We start from the raw sequence: 12,803 nt of genomic DNA on the forward strand, positions 1-12,803 counted from the left end.
CTTGATGGGATCGTCCTCTATCTCGCTTGGGAGCACCACGCAGAAGCATAACTCCTCGGAAGCAGCTCGGCACACATCGCAGGGGACGCTTTCCCAGCAGAAGCGCTACGGCGCAGCGATCACGTCAGAGGCGTCCCGCATCAGACTCTGCACGTAGCAATCGCGCTGTGAGCGGAAAGAGGAGCCGCGTCGCCTAAACACCAGTGTTCGAGTGACGCACGCCGGATGTTGGAAGGGGAGAGAGCGAGAAAACTTATTAAACGCAAGGGTATTGGGGCATCCTCGCACCGGAACCCGCACGACCCGAAGGGGAGAAGCGGGTGAGCGAAGATAGTGATCTAAAGAAAGGCGCTTGATTCTACAACCCGGGAGGGCGCACGGCGAAACGTCAGGGGCGAGTGGCGCGCCACGTGCCGGGCAGCGCCGCACATTGCGAGGAGGGGTTCTTCTGTGTTTGCCGCAAGATGGCTCTGCATGTGCGCAGAGCGCAGAAGAAATTTAGCGGAAACGTACTTCGCTACTCGTGTAACTGCGACTTCTGTAAGTAAGATGCTCATAATTACCGATATACACCGCAGTATAACTCTCTACGGCACGTTTCTAAGGCAACACCGCATTCACTAGAAGCGCTTTTGTACCGCTTTCAAACATCGAACTTGTGGCTGAGTGGTAACGTCTCCGACTCACACTCCGCAGACCTGGGTTCGATTCCCACCCAGCCGATCTTGGAAGTTGCTTTTTATTTATGAAGTGCCTGCCGTTATTTATCGCTCACGGTCAACGCCGCGGACGCCGACACCCGACGCCGACGACACCGGCTTTTCTGCGACACGAGCTCCTTAACGCTATCGCGTTAAAAAGCGCCTCGATGGTTGTCTTATGTCCTGGGCGAAGGAAAAACGGGGAGCAGAAAGATAAGAGACAGGTATAGGAAAGAGGCAGGAGCGACTAACATCAAGTTCCGAAAGTATACAACATGAACTGAGGAACATCCCGAGTCTACTCCCGATTCTTTGGATTTGGTGGATCTGCGGTCTCTTGCCATAAAGATTTCGCCCGAGTTTCCACGACAGCAAGTTCGTGCACTCGAGTCCCACGACACACACAACCCTGCAACTCCAACTCCAACTCTGCTGCGTTCGTGACGTGTGCGCGGCCCCGGAAAACAGTTCGCCCGAAGTTTGCTTTCTGCTCACGCCCCCGTCCCCTCCTCCCCCCCTCCCACCCTCCCCCTATCCGCCAGAGCCTCTCTTAGCAGCAGCAGCAGCAGCAGCAGCATGCATGCAGTCGCTTGAGAAACACGGGCTATATAGCCCCAGCCGCAGCGCGAAACCGCAGCCGCGTAGTACATGCGTTCACTTCGCGCTCAGACACAAACCAGAGGCGTTGTTTGTTCCGCAGGGGAGGGCTCTCACTCTCGTCTTGTTGCTGCTGATTCTGCCTCCCCCCCCCCTCAATGATCCATGCGCGAGGCGGGGGTTGACGCGAGCGAGGGCCAGCCGGTGGCAGGGCGCATTAGCGCGCAATTAGACAGCCGACATGGACGGCGTCCCCCCTCCCACCCCCCACCCGAGTCAGTCGGCGACCCGCCGAAGGCGGCTCAAACCCTGGAACCCAGAGCCTCACCGCTACTTCCAGTGTTCGCTCTCTGCATTTTGTCCGCAGGGAAGGCTGACCCTCCTCGTGCCCTTTGTCTGCTAGTGTGTGTGTGTGTGATCTTACATGTGTGTGCGTGTCTGCGCGTGCGTGAATGTGTGGGCGCGCGTTGCGGGGAAGCAAACTTCCAGCATCGAGGGTAGGCGCCTCCTCCCTCTATTGGTGGAACGACGGCGGAGGGTTCAGTCTGGTCGCAGCAATTAAAACGGGAGGGCGAAAGATGCTGTTGCTTTCGGAGCGAACGTGGGGGAGGTGTAGGGTGGCGGCATCGGAGCTAATCTGCTCGAGAGGGTATTAATGAAGCGTCTCTTGTTTTCGGCGGGCCTGAACCCTGTCACTGTTTCGACCACTTTGCTTATGCACTACTCGCCAGGCCGCGCCTGGGTTGTTTCGCGGCGAAAAGAGTGCCGGTGGTTTCCGGGCGTGTCCAAGAATAGTATGGGAAAGATGTAAGGCGTACGTTGCTTTAACGTGCACTAACACGTAAGTGGAATTGATGAAGATTGGATTAAGCTGAGATAGCAATGGGTCATAAGCGGATTAGGCCTGGGTTATAACGTAAGTGGAACTGGACTAAGAGAGTGTAGTGCATATGTAAACGTAGTTTGACCGATTTTTCCTTGAGTATAGAGAAACCATTTTTTTTTTGTTTGGTGTCTCAACAAATTCTTTCAAAACCGAACATCACCTGCTGTCGACGTATGCACCCACATTAAAAAATAAAAGAGAAGCTTGCGTTGCAGCATCTTCTTACGACTATTTAGAGCTTGCCGGTCGATTACAGTTTACGAGAAATTTTCACTTCGTCCCGTGAGACCAGTTCCGCGAAATTTTGCAGCGACATGTATTTGACAAACTCGTTTTATTGCAGACGCTCCTTAATTGCATCATTCCATAAACTATTACACCCACCTGTTCGTAATGGCAAGTACAACTGTCTACGTCACGCCCACGTACCGACGTACCATCCCTCCACGATGACACTGTTTCACAAACAATTCCAACCCCGGCCCTGCTCGTAGCACGCAAGCTCATCCACGGCGCACGTATATCCGACGCGACAGCGCTCCTCGAATGTTGTCTCCGTAAACCTTTGCAGACACCTGTTCCCGTGGCTAGCTCTCTCCAGGTGCACGCGCGTTCATGCGCCAACGCCTGATCGACGGCATTCTCGTTCCGTAAACTTTCTGAAGCCACCTGCACGCGAGAAGCTCTTTCATTCAGGTGCACGGTATACCGAGGCCGGTATACCGTGCACGGTATACCGGTCCATGTAGCTGAACCGAGGCCGGTATACCGTGCACGGTATACCGTTGCTTAAATGATATTGCGCGACGTAAAAACGACACGGACGTGAAAGAAGACGACACACCAAGCGCTTGGTGTGTCGTCTTCTTTCACGTCCGTGCCGTTTTTATGTCGCGCAATATCATTTAAGCAATGGATTACCAACTTGCCCGGAATGCTGCTCTCACGGTATACCGGTCCATGTAGCTGAGCCGAGGCGACAGGCGGTCGGTATACACGGTATACAGCGACACGGCCATCGCCTGGCCGCTAGCTCCCGGGCGAGACACTTTTTTGGACGCGTCCCGTGCCGGAGGTGCGCTGGGCCGTCGGCACGCAGCGCCACTGTACCCCGAGCCCCGCGTGGCGGGCTAATTGCGGGGTTCCCCCTCGGTGGATGCCGCGACGGAATTTGCATCAGAAAGCGTCGGGCCGCTCTCACGCCGTCACCGGTCCGCTTAGGTGTGTGTGTGTGTGTGCCTGTGTGTCTTATTAGTATTAGCCGGGCCGCCGCCGCTGCTTCTGCTGCTGCTGTCATTATTACTGTGCCGCGGGCTATCTTTGGCCGCGGCTTCCCGTGACACAGACAATCGGCGCGGCCGAGCTATATACGAGAGCGCCAGAGTAGGTCCTCCCATTGTTCGGAAACGGCGTCTGCTTCGCTGCTGACACACAACGAGCGTCGAGAGGACGAGGAGGCTGAAAACAAAACAAAGCAAAACAAAAGAAACTATACGCGCCACCGGTATATGTGTGTGTGCGCGGAGGTCGCAAACGTTACCACTACAGCAAGAGTATAAACACGGCGCGTGGAGACAGTATTCGTATTGCACGGGCGATCGTGCACGTCTTGCCATATATAGAGGCCAACAGTCACAGGAGATCGGGAAAGCAAGGAATTGAAGCGTTCTTGCTTTTGTTTTTAATTATACGATGGCTGTGATGCCCCAGATGTAATTGTAGAGGTTGCGGCATTACCTCCGCAGTGAGACACTGCCTTGGCTTCGACTTTCACACCCTGTTACTTTGGTGCCAAAGGTGAACCCGAGCCCGCAACCCTTAACGATTTTCCTCAAATGTTTGGAGGAAAAACATGATGATTAAACAAATCTCTGCAGATGCGAACGTCACTTGATATATCTGTATGGCCAATGCTATATACTGAGCGGGTAACGCGAAGCGCTAGAAACCGCGCGCACCGTGCATCTCCTGCATATACCAACTATACCGTGTTCCCCAGCTAACGTTATAGATAAGATGTTCAATGAAAAAGAAAGATTTTAAAAAGAAAACATGGTATAACGTGGCGGTGATCGGTCGTCACCGTTCCGACAACCCACCACTGCAGATCTCAAAATCCTATCTTGCACCGTGCCTTTTTTTTTAATGAACTTTTTCGCTGAACAGCTTGGGTAACGTTAGCTGAAACACCCAGTATTGGGGAGGCTATGCCTGTACTTATGTCTTTCGGTGCGACCGCAAAGAAGGCGGCTGCAGCAGCGCCCATATAGCGAGCCTCGCCTGGAGCTTCTATACGCCCTTCACTCTTTCTGTTGAAACCTCCTTCGTCCCAGCGGCGCATCCGCCGAGCTTTGCGGCACAGAGGGGGGGAGAGAGTCCGACGCACGCGCGGCGCGTCAACGCGGGGGCAGGCGCGTCCATGTAGCTGGGCCGAGGCGACAGGTGGTCGTTAGCGCGTCACGCGGAGTGCCGGCGGGGCAACCACCACCGTGCATTGCTGCCGGCGAGGAAAGGCTAAGACATAGGAAGGGTAGGTAGATGGAGGAGGGAGGGGGAGAGGGGGAGGGAGGGGGGAGGCAACAACACCTCGGGACGGCACGCAGCAGACTCGGCGTTTACCCCGTCTCCCCGCTGCGGCGAGCGGACAACGCACTGTTTGGTTTGGAAGCCCGGAGGAGGCAGCGTCTCGCGTGCGTATACTGGACCGGACGCGGCGCCGGATTTGAGGGAACGCGAGAACTCGGGCGCCTCTGGACTGTACACGCCTTGTGCGAGGAGAAAAACGGTGCAGTGTTGTCGAAGTTAAGAGGCCGGCGTCAGTAAAGCAGGGGGTCCGGTGTTACGAGGTTGTACCGTGAGTTAAACGGATGCGTGTGGTTGACCAGAGCCATCTTTAGCTGCCTAATTTAGTGGTCAATGATTACGATATGGTTAAGTGCACTCTTAGACCGATCACCTATTTTGACAACAAGAAAAGAAAACGCACAGTCATCCAGGGTTGGCGAAAAAGGCAGTCAAATAAATGCCTGACAAACCGCCGGCTTCCCTTACACCAACCTCTGATTTGGGACAACACTAATTGAGCGTGTTTAAATAAAGGGTCAGCAAAATGATACAGTTAACGTACATCACGAGCCTTTGCTACACGCCTGTAGCGTTAATTAAATGTACTTAAGCGTTTACACCTCTTTGTGCGTGCAGAAATTAGAAGTTTAAATGCTACGCCTGCATAGTAAATGTAATCCTCAAACTTGTAAAAAAAAAAGAAAGACGAACGATATCAAAGCCTCAAAACACAACAGCACTGTGGCCTCTAGTTAGAAACTTCGTGAACTTCTACGTCTCATTGCACGGTACTAGTGGGCCCGATTTTGAGTTTACTGCATGACGAAAACTACGAGTGCTCCTTTTTTTATTTATAATTTTGTAACTTTGCTCCATTCTTGTTTCTTCGCTTCATCGAACGCGCAGCGAAGCAGCTGCCTTGTTTGAGTTGCGATTTGGACGACGCCGCCGCAACGTGAGGAATATTTGACGGGAGCTCTGGCACCGCCCCGATATTGCACCACTAGAGGAAGAGGTGATGCGTGAGCTGCGCTTCGGGCGAGATGCTGCAGCTGCTCTTGTATATACGCTGAGGGTTGTGTGCTTCCACCGGTCTGAAGACGTAGGCGAACCGATAGGACAAGCGCGCAGAAAGAAAGTAACGGCAGAGCTTATATAGGAGAGCGTGGACAATGCTTGCCTGAAACTCGGGAAGCTTTATACTGCAGGAAACGCCATGCGCATGTCATCTTGTAGGACAAAAAAAAAAAAAGAAAAAAAATCTACATTGTCAAAGAAAAAAGAAATAGCTGTAAGGAACAAAATAGAGAGCGCCGTCATTTCCTTGCATTCCCACCATCTTTATTGACTGCAATGCCGTGATATGAATTCATTGCGCAGCGAATACACAACGTGGCATTACATCTGTCAGCCATGAACCTTTTTTACACGCAACAAATGTATGCGCACATTTCTGTGCAAAAAAAAAAAAATGGCTGTGGCTTAGGTAAGGTTAAGCCCAGGATGCGAAGCATACTAGCCTTTATTTTAGTTGTTGAACCACTGTTTAGCCTGGTGAACTGCTGTTGCTTGGCTATATTTGGTTCGGCTAGACGAAGAAACAACTCATGCATTACTTCTTCGCCTTCAAGAGTGGAACGCGACAGCGTTCCCGTCGACCCGCCAAGGGGTGTAAGACAATGGGCTACAGGGCAGCGACTACGCGCCCCGCATTGGACGCGGTGAGCGTCGAGCAAAGCAGCGTTCGGCGCGGCAACGAAATGTGCGCCTGAGCAAGAGACGCACGCCTTAGAAACAGCGCGTTTCTAAGGCAACACCGCATTCACTAGAGGCGCTTTTGTACCGCTTTGAAGCGTTGTACTCGTGGCTCAGTGGTAGCGTCTCCGTCCCACACTCCGGAGACCCTGGTTCGATTCCCACCCTGCCCGTCTTGCAAGAGTTGAGCCAAAGCCACTTCTCCTCTGTCGTGACGTCACGGTGTCACGTGATTTCATGGTCACCGCCGCGCCTGAGGAGCTGGGTTGAGCCTTCGTAATATGCTTCGCATAAAAAGGAAATGCGATGACAGCTAAAAAAAATAGACCGGTCACGTTGAATGAGCCAGTGGTCATCAAAGTTAGTCTGTACTGTGTTCGGTGGATCATTAAAGTCGGATCACAATTACACACACACACACGTTAATGCACGTTGGTCATTAACGTGAACATTAAATATTGCGGCGTCCCGCAGTACGGCGTCTCTGACCGCCACAGAGTTGCGGTGGGACATCTTGATCAATCATTAAATCAATCAATCAATCAATCGCGCACGCGCGCGAGAGAGACAGAGAGAGAGACAGAGAGAGACGAAAACGATAGGAATCGGAGACAAAGTGTCGGGCGGAGTGCGAAATAGCTGCAACGCTTTGAAGCTACTTCGAGCCACCCCCGATACCGTTTCTCTGTGCGCTATTTCGACGCGCCGCGTCCTTCATCTTGTTGTCGTTTAGGTCGGCTCCGTACGGCTATGCTCGGAATCTGACGCAAGCGCGACGCAATCGGTGCCGCCCTATAGCGCGTGTGTGCGCGCGCGTGTGTGTGTGTAAGCTGCTGGCAGGGCCAGCAGTGTTGTCATTACACAGCACATTCTTTCACTCTCTCTTCTTTGTCGTGATTTTCTTTCGCATTTTCTTTTTTTTAGAGCTCTCGGAAGCTCCTCTGGAGTGTTTGGCGTCGGGCGGCTTTGAAATGCTGCCAAGAGCCGCGCTATATCGACTGGCCCGCGACGAGCTACACTATGCGGCGAGAGCATCCCCGGCCACGGCCCCTATAAATATATCGTGCGCGCTTGCTTGCTTCGCTGTGAACGCCTCGAGACACATCCCGCCTACAGCTTTGCCGAGACGACGCCCTCCGTCTACTTCTTGGAACCCGCCCTCCGTGAGAATATAATTTATGGAATTTTCCTTAGAAGTTCATCTTTCCTTCTATATACGTTCTTATTTTTTTCTGTTCACGTTTTCGCAGCTGCAGCACCAGCAGCTGCTGCCGATGATGATAGTAGAAGGCGGGTATGCCTTCTACTATACAGTATGCTGCCCACTTGTGAATGAATGAATGAATGAATGAATGAATGAATGAATGAATGAATGAATGAATGCTCGCTGCCACGGAACGTTGGCGCTTTGCATAGCGGTACGGCGTGTCGGCGCCCGAGCGTCCACCACTCCGTGAGACGCCGCGTTGACACTCCCATGTTGCGCGGCATCGCAAAACGATGTGAACGCCTGACACATCTTTGTGATGATATGGGAATACTTTGCAGCTCTGGGGAATCTTTTGGGGACGATAGAATCACGCAACCAATTGTTTTCTTACAGCGAAGCTGTTGATGGCTAGGGTTCCGTGAAATTTTCCTGTGTGCGAGCAAAAACTATCATCATCAGCAATTACTTGTGCCACTGGCGCATTCGTCGTCGTCTTCTTTTACAGCTGGCTACGATGGCGCTCATTGTACCAGCGTTCCTTTACTGCCCCTCCCTCCGCGAAGGCGCTGACGGCACTGACCCAGTGCCAGTCGGCGGTGATTTCGGTCTCAAATTCTTTGCCTCAATATATCGCGAAATGAAAACACGAATTTGTATAGGGAATGTGTATATTACGAATGTGTAACAGGAAAGAACGTGAATGTATAAAAACAATATGGCTTGGCATGCTGCTTCATGCGAGAAGGCGAAGGATGCAGTAAATAAATAAATAAATAAATAAATAAATAAATAAATAAATAAATAAATGGCTTAATTAAAAACACATGCACGCAATCAAACAAAAATCAAACTCAAGCACACAACGCGCTCTAAAAACTGAACTGAGGCAGTTAAGAAGGCCTCACTGAGGATTTATGGGTTGATGAGATTACGCAGTTCTAAGGCACGGGGCGGAAACGGTTGACAGAGGAAACCGTTAACTAAAGATCCTTTGAGAAAACGCTCTGCTCCGCAGAGGGCTTATTACCAAATGAGACCGGCGCTATAGTGACGATGACCGTTATAAATTTCAGGAAAATTTCGCTTTGTCAAAGGATATAACTTGAGGTTCAAGAGCACGCAGCAGGCAACTCTGTCTTCCATGAGGCCCAACTGTGCAATGAAGACTCTCTCCACACGCACTAAGGGCACATTCACACCGGCGACTTGGGGAGGTCGCGCGACTATTTGCGACTCGCGACCAAAAAGCGACCGAAGGCGACTGATGTTCACACCGGCAAGCCCGGCTGAGCGCGACCCGCAAGTCGCAATCCCGGAGATTATCGTTCTCAGCGAGAACTCTCGGAATCTACGCGGAATTTGAACGCGACGCCGGAGGAGGCCGGATGTGTAGACACACGAAAGATCACTTCCGGTGCGCACTGATTGGTTTATCAGTTTTGCGACCACGGTCGCGCGACTGAAAAATCGCGCAGAGAGCGACTCGCCCAAAATGGTCGCTTTTCGAGAAAGGCGACCGTTTGCGACACTTTGCGACTGGTCGCAAAGCGACCAACTTGGTCGCGCGACCACTGTCAGTCGCCGGTGTGAATGAGCCCTAAGTGTTTGTATATGTCCAAGGAAGCCGCAGAATGGAGCGTGTGCAGAAATGTACGCACATATAAGACAACGCTTGTCGAAGCTAACGTTTCAACGATCAGCCACGCAATTGGACTTACGAACGCTTCCTGCGCGAAGCAGGGAAGCCACATTCGGAGCTCCTTATTCCCGCATGTATATTACGTAGTCCCTGCGCAACAGCTAGCACTCATCGAGAAAACCGCCCGCGTGACTCGATGGGGAAAACCCGAAGGCAACGTTTACGAGAATGCAGGCCCTCGCTTCCACAAGGGTTTCCTTCGCTCACTTCGCGCGAGAGATCACTCATTCTCGAAAGAGCGAAAAACGAATAATAATAATAATAATAACAATAAAAGAGCGGAAGAAAGGGGCGCGACAAAAAACACGAAACAACGCAGCTCGACCAGCCAAGCGTATACGCCGCATGTTCGGGCGAGGTCTCCTCCGCCTGTTAGCGTTATTACTTTATTAGGACGGACAAAAATATATAATTACAACACAAAAAAGGGGGAGCGAAGGGAACGTTAGAACGAGGGGAAGTGGACGGGCGAGGGTGCGTTCGAATATTGAATCAGGCCCGGAAACCTGGTTAGAAGGAGCGCGCGTGTTTATGCCCGCGTGCAGCGCCTCGAGCTCGAGGCCAATTAGCCGGAGCGCGGCGAGAAAACGAGCAGACCGCGAGTCGTCGGGGCGAACCGCGGCTCGGGCGCGGGCAGCAGGATCCGCCAGCCAGCCCCGCGGCCCAGTCCTTCCTCTCTTGTTGCTCCCGGCGGCGGGGCGCCATGCTGCCAAGGAGTTCGCGCGCAGCTCCCACTAACTCCTGCTCTTCCCCTCTTCCCCCCCCCCGTCCTTCCCTTCTCGATCTCCCACTACACCCTCTGACACGGGCTGGAACACCACTGCCACGGCTTAAGCGAAGGGGGGGGGGGGGGGACGCGGTGCTCATCACTGATATGCATGATGGCAAGGCGCGATAAGGCGTGAGCCTTTCCCGCGAGCTTAGGCCGGGATGACGCCTCTCTCTCCCTCTCTCTCTCTCTCTCTCTCTCCAGTCCTTTCCGCCGTCGCTTTGCTGTATGCACAGCGAACACGGTGTATCTGCCTATTCGCTAGATGTATGCGCGTGTTAAGGAACAAGCGGTGGCTCGGAGCCGAGCTTCCTTGGAGGAGGTTGTATCCTGTGTTTCACTTTCAAGCGACCCGAGAGCTCGTTGAAGTGTAATCGAACGAGCCCGGCGCATCGTTTTGGGTCGTTTCAACCGCATTGGCAAGTGGTAAAATTCGCGGACTCTTAAAGGTCCCGAGCGGCGTGCACGTGTTTACTACATCTGGCATACGAGAGGTCCGTGTAGAATGAACTCCGATATAGAATACTCCCCTCTTTTACGAGCTCGGGATTGATTCGAGATTAGAACGAATTCAGCTGGTTGGTAAAGCAGAAATTATTCGAAACGCAAGGTTGGGGGATGCCTGAACAGGAAGGTGGTGGCTCTACACAAAGGTGCGTTCGACGTCGCCCCATCCAGGGAAGTGAACTTCTGCGACGTTCACTGGAAATTATGTTGCTTTAGACTGAATGACACTGAAAGCCAGTCACCCACACAGCGGGGAAACTTACGCGGTCAAATCTAACACCTGCCTCCCTACCAGTATACCGTTCCACACGACGCACAAGATACTTCGCAGGGAAGCCTATAGACTATTTTATGGAAGCGTTTTTCGAGTGTTGCCATCTGGGGCATTAACAACAACAACAACAACAAGAAAAGCGGTATACTGTTTTCCGCCTCTAACAACCCAGTGCAAGTACACTACAGTCGATTAGTATGCACCCAAATGGTTTGCACTGATGTACGAACGCGTCTCGTGTCTCGTGACCACGTCAATATGACATCACTCGTCCGCGTAACAGCTCAACATGGCGGCGCCCCCATCCAGTGGAAACACAATCATCTATATAGTATAAAACGTGGCGGACACCCATTTGACGCGCACCAGCTGTGTATAGGGGCGTCGCACATGAGCGAAATCTCAAGCGCAATCGCGTCACGTGCCGGGAGGAGCAGGCTTCGGGACGTTCCAGCGCGGACCAGCCAAGGCAGCTGCAGCACCTGCAGAGACGCTTCCGTGAACTCAAAGAGGGCGCGCGGGCGCCATGGCAGCGGCAGGCAACATCACTGCAGCCATCGCAGCAGCGATGCCACGCGTTCTCTCCGCGGGCGGACGCGTCCTCCCCGCGCCGGAGGTAAATGCGGCGAATGTATATTAAGCCCTCCGGGCCGGTGGAGATTGCGATCGCGCGTCTTTATGCCAGGCCGCGGTCGCCTCTGCAAGCGACGTCTTCGCCTCCGCCGCGAGGACCCGGCGCCAGGCTCGGGGCGCCTGCGCTATACGCCGCGCGCGTGGTCGCCGAGCCGTAGCTGCACGGCACAGAGCGACGGACGTGCAGACACACCGCGCGTGCCCGTCATCGCGGACCGCTGCGCGGACATCTGCGCGACATATACCAACACCACCTAGATAGCACAAAGCCTTTTCACTCCGATCCATGACGTCATGCTACCTGGCCCGACTACCATAGAATCCAATGGGGATGCCTCCCGAGTAGGCAACACTGATTTTGACGTCACCGCTTTCATCACGCCAGCCTTGCAAATAGAAATTTCGGGCCAGGTAGCGTGACGTCGTGGATCGGAGTGAAAAGGCCTTGTGCTATCTTGGTGGTGTTGCATATACCCGGTGCAACCACGTTCGCTGTGACCACGCGATGCCTCGTTCGCTATAGTGCATATGCCATGGGTGCGATCTTATACGCGTTCCAAGATAGAACGGAGGCGGTCCGTTCTATCGAGCCGCACACGATTGGTCAATTTGAACCGTGACGAACGCCATTACGTCAATTGCGACGTGATATCTGCTGTGAAACATACCGTGTCGTCTGCTATCGGACGAACGCAACGGAACGGACTACCTATTTCGTGACGTAAAGAACGGACCGTCTCCGTTTTATTGTGGAACGCGTACAAGATCGCACCCCATGATGATGTGCGCGTAAGATTTTTTTTTTTTTTTTGAAAAGTGGTTCTTTTTCGTCAACGGAAAACGGGAATCGGGACACTTGATCGCAGAATCATACTCAGAAGAATATCAGCTTGAATAACGGTATAAAGAGGGTGCGAGTCATACTCGCGACGAGAAGATGCAATTCGAGCACTTGATGCTCAATTCGTTATGTGCTGCCGGGGTTAACGATTCACGAATTCTTACAGTCGGCGCACTAAAATACCTGGACATCCTGCATGCATGACTGAGAATGAATCATCGGACGCAGCTGTACGTAGCAGAAGTCGCACTGTGTTGCCGCCTTGATGTACTTTTTTTCAGGATAGCTGCACAGGACCGTGCATTTTTCCGTGCCCATCACGCTCTAGAGAGACCAGACTGGCTTCCGCAGAACGGACATTTCGTA

General features: G+C 52.8%; 2 protein-coding genes across 5 annotated transcripts in view; one reads left to right on the top strand and one right to left on the bottom strand.

The window, feature by feature from the left end:
• Positions 1–12,803, top strand: part of LOC135897048 (uncharacterized) — a 493,987-nt gene that overhangs the window by 244,511 nt on the left and 236,673 nt on the right. The window lies entirely within an intron of this gene.
• LOC135897047 (transcription factor GATA-3-like) overlaps positions 1–12,803 on the bottom strand; it is a 241,240-nt gene that overhangs the window by 86,469 nt on the left and 141,968 nt on the right. The gene's annotated exons all lie outside the window — the stretch shown is intronic.

The sequence above is a fragment of the Dermacentor albipictus genome, chromosome 5 (genome assembly GCF_038994185.2).
Source record: "Dermacentor albipictus isolate Rhodes 1998 colony chromosome 5, USDA_Dalb.pri_finalv2, whole genome shotgun sequence".
Taxonomy (NCBI): domain Eukaryota; kingdom Metazoa; phylum Arthropoda; class Arachnida; order Ixodida; family Ixodidae; genus Dermacentor; species Dermacentor albipictus.